This window comes from Pelophylax lessonae (assembly GCF_965119305.1).
Source record: "Pelophylax lessonae genome assembly, chromosome: 5".
NCBI classification, from domain to species: domain Eukaryota; kingdom Metazoa; phylum Chordata; class Amphibia; order Anura; family Ranidae; genus Pelophylax; species Pelophylax lessonae.
Genome location: NC_138772.1, coordinates 547,767,660 through 547,777,955, shown reverse-complemented (window position 1 = coordinate 547,777,955; position 10,296 = coordinate 547,767,660).

The following is a 10,296-nucleotide window of genomic DNA, read 5'->3' as shown; positions in this document are numbered from 1 at the left end:
TGGACAATGTCAGAAGAGCAGTGGACGGTGTCAGTAGAGCAGTGGACAATGTCAGAAGAGCAGTGGACGATGTCAGTAGATCAGTGCATGGTTTCAGTAGAGCAGTGGACAATGTCAGTAGAGCAGTGGACGGTGTCAGTAGAGCAGTGGACAATGTCAGAAGAGCAGTGGACGATGTCAGTAGATCAGTGCATGGTTTCAGTAGAGCAGTGGACGGTGTCAGTAGAGCAGTGGACGGTGTCAGTAGAGCAGTGGACGGTGTCAGTAGAGCAGTGGACGGTGTCAGTAGGGCAGCGGACAGAGTCAGTAGAGCAGCGGACGGTGTCGGTAGGGCAGCGGACGGCGTCAGTAGGGCAGCGGACGGCATCAGTAGAGCAGCGGACGGTGTCAGTAGGGCAGCGGACGGTGTCAGTAATACTATTGTTTTTTTTCCCGGGGGGGGGGGTTTCGACAACGAACATTCACAGTCTGTTGGTCACCTGCCCATTATTCCGGTAGATCGTGATCGACGGGTTGTCGAGCCTTGGATTAGGGTGTGCTCAGGCACTTCCGGTACACCCTGTGCACAGGCCTATGGCTAGGGATGTGTTTTCACATATAATGTGTATAGTGGGAAAAGGGTAAGTAAGGTTGGAGTTTCACTTTAATTATCTCCTTGACGATTTTTCAGAACCTCCATCCAGGATCCCCCGACAGTCCCAATTGAATTCCCTGAAACAAATCTAAAAGTTATTTTATTTATGATGTATCAGTCCAACCTTTATACATTCAATAAGGAGACCCTGCCATTAGGAATTGTGTATCCTAAAAGCAGCATCTCTTTAAAATCTACAGTGCCTTGAAAAAGTATTCATACCCCTTAACATTTTCCATATTTTGCCATGTTACAACCAAAAACGTAAATGTATTTTATTGGGATTTTATGTGATAGATCGACACACAGTGGCACATAGTTGTGAAGTGGAAGGAAAATGAGAAATGGTTTTCAACATTTTTTACAAATAAATATGTGAAACGTGTGGCTGCATTTGTATTCACCCCCCGGAGTCAATACTTTGTAGAACCGCCTTTCCCTGCAATTACAGCTGCAAGTCTTTTTGGGGATGTCTCTACCAGCTTTGCACATCTAGAGAGGGACATTTTTGCCCATTCTTCTTTGCAAAATATCTCAAGCTCTGTCAGATTGGATGGAGAGCGTCTGTGAACAGCAATTTTCACATCTTGTCACAGATTCTCAATGTGATTTAGGTCTGGACTGTGACTGGGCCATTCTAACACATGAATATGCTTTGATGTAAACCATTCCATTGTAGCTCTGGCTGGATGTTTCGGGTCGTTGTCCTGCTGGAAGGTGAACCTCTGCCCCAGTCTCAAGTCTTTTGCAGACTCTAACAGGTTTTCTTCTAAGATTGTCCTGTATTTGGCTCCATCCATCTTCCCATCAACTCTGATCACCTTCCCTGTCCCTGCTGAAGAAAAGCATCCCCACACCATGATGCTGCCACCACCATGTTTCACGGTGGGGATGGTGTGATCAGGGTGATGTGCAGTGTTAGTTTTCCCCCACACATAGTATTTTGTTTTTAGGCCAAAAAGTTTAATTTTGGTCTCATCTGAGCAGAGCTCCTTCTTCCACATGGTTGCTGTGTCCCCCACATGGCTTCTCACAAACTACAAACGGGACTTCTTATGGCTTTCTTCTTCTCAATCTTCCATAAAGGGCAGATTTGTGGAGCGCACGACTAATAATTGTCCTGTGGACAGATTCTCCCACCTGAGCTGTGGATCTCTGTAGCTCCTCCAGAGTTCCCATGGACCTCTTGGCTGCTTCTCTGATGAATGCTCTCCTTGCCCGGCCGGTCAGTTTAGGTGGACGGCCATGTCTTGGTAGGGTTGCAGTTGTGCCATACTCTTTCCATTTTCCCATGATGGATTGAACAGCGCTCCGTGAGATGTTCAAAGCTTGGGAGATTTTTTTATACCCTAACCCTGCTTTACACTTCTCCACAACTTTATCCCTGACCGGTCTGGTGTGTTCCTTGGCCTTCATGATGCTGTTTGTTCACTAATGTTTTCTAACAAACCTCTGAGGGCTTCACAGAACAGCTGTATTTATACTGAGATTAAATGACCCACAGGTGGACTCTATTTACTAATTAGGTTACTTCTGAAGGCAATTGGTTCCTCTAGATTTTAGTTAGGGGTATCAGAGTAAAGGGGGGTGAAAACAAATGCACTTCACAGATTTATTCGTAAAAAATGTTGAAAACCATTTATCATTTTCCTTCCACTTCACAATTATGTGCCACTTTGTGTCGGTCTATCACATAAAATCCCAATAAAATACCTTTTTTTTTTTGGTTTTAATCATGAAAAAATGTGGAAAGTTTCAAGGAGTATGAATACACAGCACAATATATAAATAAATACAATAAATAATTTATGACAGTGCGGTATACGTAGAGGGAATCGGTGGAATCTTGCATTGCATTATGGGAAAGTTTTCTCTCCTTGCAGCCTCTTCCACCTGACTGATGGTGATCAGAGACTTGGGGAAACCATCAAAGCGTTGCCCCTCGGAAGGAGTGCGGTTTTTTCCTTGAATGATAATAAGATTTGTTATGTGTACAGTGTGGAAGGAGATCATTCTTAGTGGAGTTCTCCTTTAATAGAAATTCGCCATTTCTCTCGCATTTGATGGAGCGTTCAGACAATCCGTCACCCGGAACTCTGCACACAGTCCGGACAACGAGGACGTGACATGGAAGGAGGACTGTAACGGAACCGCGACCCACACTGTGCCTGCGTTCTTCCTTCAGAATACAGCTTCCTCCAGTCTTGAACATAGATATCAGATATTCTGGCCGCCCCCCGTACAAAACTAGACGAAAATAGCTTGTATAGATCTGGAACATTTATTTAACAAACTCACACCGAATATACGGTATCCCCCAAAAGTGAGTACACCCCTCACATTTTTGTAAATATTTTATTCTATCTTTTCCTGTGACAACACTGAAGAAATGAGACTTTGCTACAATGTAAAGTAGTGAGTGTACAGCTTGTATAACAGTGTAAATTTGCTGTCCCCTCAAAATGTGAGTACACCCCTAAGTGAAAATGTCCAAATCGCAAAGTTTGAATATTTTGTGTGGCCACCATTATTTTCCAGCACTGCCTTAACCCTATTAGGCATGGAGTTCACCAGAGCTTCACAGGTTGCCACTGGAGTCCTCTTCCACCCCTCCATGATGACATCACAGAGCTGGTGGATGTTAGAGACCTTGCGCTCCTCCACCTTCCGTTTGAGGATGCCCCACAGATGCTCAATAGGGTTTAGTTCTGGAGACATGCTTGGCCAGTCCATCACCTTTACCCTCAGCTTCTTTAGCAAGGCAGTGGTCATCTTGGAGGTGTTTTTGGGTCAGTATCATGCTGGAATACTGCCCTGTGGCCCAGTCTCTGAAGGGAGGGGATCATGCTCTGCTTCAGTATGTTACAGTACATGTTGGCATTCATGGTTCCCTCAATGAACTGTAGCCCCCCAGTGCCGGCAGCACTCATGCCGCCCCAGACCATGACACTCCCACCACCATGCTTGACTGTAGGCAAGACACACTTGTCTTTGTACTCCTCACCTGGTTGCTGCCACACACGCTTGACACCATCTGAACCAAATAAGTTTATCTTGGTCTCATCAGACCACAGGACATGGTTCCAGTAATCTACGTCCTTAGTCTGCTTGTCTTCAGCAAACTGTTTGCGGGCGTTCTTGTACATCATCTTTAGAAGAGGCTTCCTTCTGGGATGACAGCCATGCAGACCAATTTGATGCAGTGTGCAGCGTATGGTCTGAGCACTGATAGGCTGACCCCCCCCCCACCCCTTCAACCTCTGCAGCAATGCTGGCAGCACTCATATGTCTATTTCCCAAAGACAACCTCTGGATATGAAGCTGAGCACGTGCACTCAACTTTTTTGGTGGACTATGGTGAGACCTGTTCTGAGTGGAACCTGTTCTGTTAAACTGCGGTATGGCCTTGGCCACTGTGCTGCAGCTCGGTTTCAGGGACTTGCCAATCTTCAGTGTCCATATCTTCTTATGGTAAGTCAATAATTAAATGGGTGGTAACATCATTTGACTGACACAAAAATGGAACTAAGCAGCTTCCGCCATGACAGTTGTTGGTTTAAACTGGTTCTGACCACAAATGTCTATTCTTTGATCAAACAGGAAGGTAGGTGGTTGGTTTTCAGGTGGTGATAGTCATCACAGGCTCAGACTTTGTTTCCTACAGGTAACAGAAATGTACATTAGCTCTTAAAATGAAATGACAATGAAAAAGCAGAAATATATATATACATATATGCGTATATAGAGAACACATCTATCAGACCCCCTTATATATTTACTCACTCTTTAAAATTGCGCCAAACTTTGGTACTTAAAAATCTCCACTCAACACTTAACATTTTTTACAGGTTACCTTTTTAGAGTTTGATGCTATGAGAAAGGCTGAGGCCGAAAACGCGTTAGCATCTATGGACAATGTATTTGCTGTTGTGCATCAATAAAGGATCTTTTAGGAAGAAGCACCGAGTTGCCGACTTTTTGTTGGATTTACCTGTTTAGAGTTACAGAGGGCTAGAATTATTGCTCTGGCTCTAATGTTCGGGGTGATACCTCACATGTGTGGATTGAACGCAGTTTACATGTGTGGGTGTGACGTACGTATGCGTTCACTTCTGCATGCGGGGACGGGGGCACTTTTTTTTTATTTTGTGTTTATTTTATTTTTTTATTTTTACGCTTTCCCTTTAAATTTTTTTTTTTCTTGATCATTTTTATTCCTATTACAAGGAATGTAAACATCCCTTGTAATAGGAATAGTGCATGACAGTAGGGTTGTCACCTCATCCCTTTAAACCAGTACACACATTAACCACTTGCCGATGCCGCAAGTGCATATACTGCGGCAGTCTGGCGCTCCTGGGCAAAGTGACGTACTGGTACATCGCTCGCCCACGAGCCTCTAGGGGGCAAACGCGAGCCGCCGGAGGCGCGCTCCCGCCCCCGCTCGTTCCCTGACATCCCCGCGAGTGACCGGAGGCTCCGATGTCCGCTGGCCACTTGCGATCTCCTGCTGGAGAGGGAGAAAGGCAGACGGCTGATGTAAACAAAGCCGTCTGTCATTCTCCCTGGTGTAACTGCAGAGACTATGCAATCCTGCTATGTAGGATCAAAGTCACCTAAATCCTCTTTCTTTCCCATTCTGATGCATGGTTTGAACTTCAGAAAGTAGTCTTCACCACCTCTAAATGGCTAAATGCATTGAGTTGCTGCCATGTAATTAGCTGATTAGCAGTTTGTGTTACCAAGTAATTGGACAGGTGTACCTAATAAAGTGGCCAGTGAGTGTACATCTTTAGGCCCCTTTCACACGGGCTTTCCGATCCGATCTGCCTGTCATTTTTTCAGGTGGACCGGATCGGTTGCTCCATGCAGCTGTATGGAGCAGCGGATGTCAGTGATGACATCTCCGCTGACACCCGCTGCTATCCGATCCGATCCTGTCTGTGAAATCCAGACGGATGGAAACCCTATTTTCCATCTGTCTGGGGGATCGGATCGGGTTAAAAAGGACAGGCGGTCCATTTTCATCCGATCTCCCATAGAGGAGAGTGGGGATCTGACAGCTCCATCTCTGCAAAGTAAGCAGAGACGGAGCTGTCATCCGCCTGCTCAGCGGGGATTGGCGGATCGATCCCCGCTGTGCAAAACGGAGTCTGTCGGGCGGAAAGCCCATGTGCAAATACCCTTAGGCATTAGCTGAAATTGTACTTTAATCACTTCTGGACTGGACGATTTTTCCCCTTAATAACTAGGCCCTATTTTGCGATTCAGCACTGCGTTATTTTAAGGGACAATTGCGCAGTCGTGTGACGCTTTACCCAAATAAAATTGATGTCCTTTTTTTCCCACAAATAGAGCTTTCTTTTGGTGGTATTTGATCACCTTTACTATTTTTATTTTTTGCGCTATAAACAAAAAAAAAGCGACAGTTCTGAAAAAAAAAAAAAAAAGTAAAAATCAAAAGATTTTAACATTTTAGGCCAATTTGATTTCTGCTACAGATTTTTGGTAAAAAAAAAAAAAAATCGCAATAAGCGTATTTTGATTGGTTTGCGCAAAAGTTGTCACGTCTACTAACTACGGGAAAGATTTATGAAATTTTTATTGTTTTTTTTTTTTTTACTAGTAATGGCGGCGATCTGCGATTTTTAGCTGGACTGCGACATTGCGGCGGACAGATCGGACACCTAACTGACATTTTTTACACTTTTTGGGGACCAGTGACATTACTACAGTAATCAGTGCTAAAAATATGCACTGTTACTGTAATAATGACACTGGCAGGGAAGGGGTTAACATTGTGGGTGATCAAAGGGTTAAATGTGAGCCTAGGGGAGTGATTCTAACTGTGGGGGGGGGGCGTGGCTTGTGAAATGATCATAGAGACCAGTGATCCTATATAGAAGGATCACAGGCGCTCTGTGATCATTCCAGGGAGAAGAACGGTCAGCTGTGTTTACAACATCCGACCGTCCTTCTCTCTCAGCGGGGAGCGATCGTGAGTGTCAGGCAGCAGTCGTAGCCACCTGCCCCGTGCACTGGCTTCCCCCCTGCCGAGTGGGGGCGGAAGTGCGCCGCCGGCGGCACGAGCTCGCCTCCTAGCTGCAGGCGTGCGACCGATGTAGATCTACGTCGGTTTGCGCAGGAGGGCCGCCCTGCCGCAGTAAAAAGGTGGCGGGCGGTCCGGAAGAGGTTAAAATCTCAAGAAAGCCATCCAAAAAAGCAAAAAATGCTCCCTGACTCATTCGCTTGTGTGTGAAAAACTTCAACTTGAGCTATTGAGCTCTGCAAACAGAAAGCTTTACACAACAGGTAGTGAAAAGGCAGAGGGGACGATATAAAAGAGAAGCTAGAGCTCCACCTACTGGCAAGATAACAGCTAACATAAAATTCATATGCAGCAGCTTATATTTTCTTGTCTGAAACAGAAAAAATATATTTTTTAAATGTGTAATCTTAGACTGAGAATATTACAGAAAATCTGTACATACTCTTTAAAAGCAATCAGTTTCCCCCCTAAAAGCAGCCTTAGTTTTGCTTCCTGAGTACAAGGGCCCTTAGCTCATAATGAGACGTATTTTATTTCCTAGAATAATTGTGTGTCTGATGGATTTATGAATGTCGAAATCTGGGATGATCCGAGTCAACAAAGCCGCCTGTCAATGAGCTTTTCACTTACTGGTCTAACATATAAAAATAGCTTCTAGCCACCAGCCATGTCTCCTCTTGGAGGTCCTTATTAGCGCGATGTGTATGTGAATCCACTCCATACCTCCCCCTGGGATCTGGCTGCTCAGGATTAAACATGATTTAAAGAGAAATCGATGGATGACAACGGGGAATGTCTGCAGAAGAGATTAGACTCTTGTATCCGTGCGGCTGACAATTCCCGGAGTCTGGTCCTGATGGAGAAGCAGCAGCGGGAGACTGCGATGGATGCTCTGCTCCTCTGCCCTGGGAATACAAGGACTGGATCACATAGATGCCTCCCATAGTGTGTTCAGCGTGGCCCCCCTGCCTTGTTCCCATCTCCCTCCATTAACTGGAAGTGTTACAGCTACACCAGCCCTTCTCAATGTTTTTGTATCAGTCAAGAACCCTTGAAATAACTTTTAGGTCTCCAGGAACACTGGCTTATCGTTATATCTCCAGGCTCTCTGGTCTATAGTGTGCACATCAATCTGTAGATATTAGACTGAATAACAAACCAAAAATATGGCATTCTGAGTGTCTTTGACACCCAAGGCTGCTCCATACAACTAAATTATTTGTAGTAATAAAACAATAAAACAAATGGTAGTAACAGCTAGAAAATAAATGTCCTAAAAAATGTATTGCTCCACCACATGGTCAATGGAAAAGTGCCACCCTACATTAGAGGTCAGTGATAAAGTCACAGTTTATGTTGGTGGTGAGTGACATGTCTGTTAGATTGGTGGTTGGTTGAAAAGGCCCCCTTAGGTCTGTGAGAGAATGTCTCCCTTCCATTGGTGGTCAGCGGGAAGAATGAGCCTTACATTGGTGGTCAGTGGGAAGAATGTGCCTTACATTGGAGGTCAGTGGGAAGAATGCTCCTTACATTGGTGGTCAGTGGGAAGAATGTCCCTTACATTGGTGGTCAGTGGGAAGAATGTCCCTTACATTGGTGGTCAGTGGGAAGAATGCTCCTTACATTGGTGGTCAGTAGGAAGAATGTACCTTACATTGGTGATCAGTGGGAAGAATGTCCCTTAGATTGGAGGTCAGTGAGAAGAATGTCCCTTACATTGGTGATCAGTGAGAAGAATGTCCCTTACATTGGTGATCAGTGGGAAGAATGTCCCTTACATTGGAGGTCAGTGAGAAGAATGCTCCTTACATTGGGGGTCAGTGAGAAGAATGCTCCTTACATTGGGGGTCAGTGAGAAGAATGCTCCTTACATTGGTGGTCAGTGAGAAGAATGTCCCTTACATTGGAGGTCAGTGAGAAGAATGCTCCTTACATTGGTGGTCAGTGGGAAGAATGTCCCTTACATTGGTGGTCAGTGGGAAGAATGCTCCTTACATTGGAGGTCAGTGAGAAGAATGTCCCTTACATTGGTGATCAGTAAGAAGAATGTCCCTTACATTGGTGATCAGTGAGAAGAATGTCCCTTACATTGGAGGTCAGTGAGAAGAATGTCCCTTACATTGGTGATCAGTGAGAAGAATGTCCCTTACATTGGTGATCAGTGGGAAGAATGTCCCTTACATTGGAGGTCAGTGAGAAGAATGCTCCTTACATTGGGGGTCAGTGAGAAGAATGCTCCTTACATTGGAGGTCAGTGAGAAGAATGTCCCTTACATTGGAGGTCAGTGAGAAGAATGCTCCTTACATTGGGGGTCAGTGAGAAGAATGCTCCTTACATTGGAGGTCAGTGAGAAGAATGCTCCTTACATTGGTGGTCAGTGGGAAGAATGTGCCTTACATTGGTGGTCAGTGAGAAGAATGCTCCTTACATTGGAGGTCAGTGGGAAGAATGTCCCTTACATTGGTGGTCAGTGGGAAGAATGATCCCTTACATTGGTGGTCAGTGAGAAGAATGTTCCTTACATTGGTGGTCAGTGGGAAGAATGAGCCTTACATTGGTGGTCAGTGGGAAGAATGTGCCTTACATTGGGGGTCAGTGAGAAGAATGTGCCTTACATTGGAGGACACACTGAAGGAGCTCTCTCTGAGAACCAGTGTTTTTCAAGCCTGGGCCTTGCCTGCTAGCTTGGCCCAGGAACAATGCCTTATCCTGGGGGAGGACCTGGGAGGAATCCCCCTGATGACACGGGGCCTAGTGAGGAGGAGGTGGAGGAGCTGTCTGTGGGTCCAGGCCCTGGTGAGAATGCGGATATCTTCATCCAGAAGTTTATCAATCGTTTTAGGGCGATTGGGAGAGCTGAAGAAAAACTTAAAGTTTTGAAGGCTGAACACAAATCCTTCAGAACCAAGTATTTCCAGGCCTGGAGTAAAAATCGCACAGACATGAAGCCTGAGCTACAGGAATTGGAAGAAAAGGTAAAGAAACAATCTTTATTATTGTAAAAGCTGAAAGACAGAAGTGGAGCATTTAAAGAAAAGTTTGATAATGAGAGGAGATTTACCAGCCAGATATCAGCAAGTTCTGTGGATCAGCAGCCTCAGTTAATGGATGACCAGGCTCCATCTGCCTCTGCACCTCTCCCCCCATGCCAGGCCTGGGAATCGCCAGCAGCAACCAGCCAGGGGGTTGAGAGTGGACATGGATCCCTGACATTCATCCAGCAGATGGAGTCACCCCTGAAAGCAGACAGGTTTGTCTTTTCTGATGATCCATCAGAAGAGATACAAGCCAGCAAAGCCAGTACTAGTGGAGAAATCCCAGTATACCATGCTGCCTTCCAACATGTCTTCCCCATCTGCTGTAGTGGATGGTGTCCCGGGTGAGAAGGAGCTGCATATTGGAGTTACTGCTGTGGAGAAAACCAGTGCAGACATGCAGGGAAAATCCCTGACAGAATCACCAGATTGTCAGAGAAATGTGGATGGACCTGCATCTAACACCTCAGGCATGGATTCTTCTGCTCCTGCTGAGACCAGTAGTCCCACAGCAAGCAAAATGGCTGCAAACTCCAAAGAGTTTGCTTCAGCTGAGTTTCCCAGTGTTCCAGGGCTG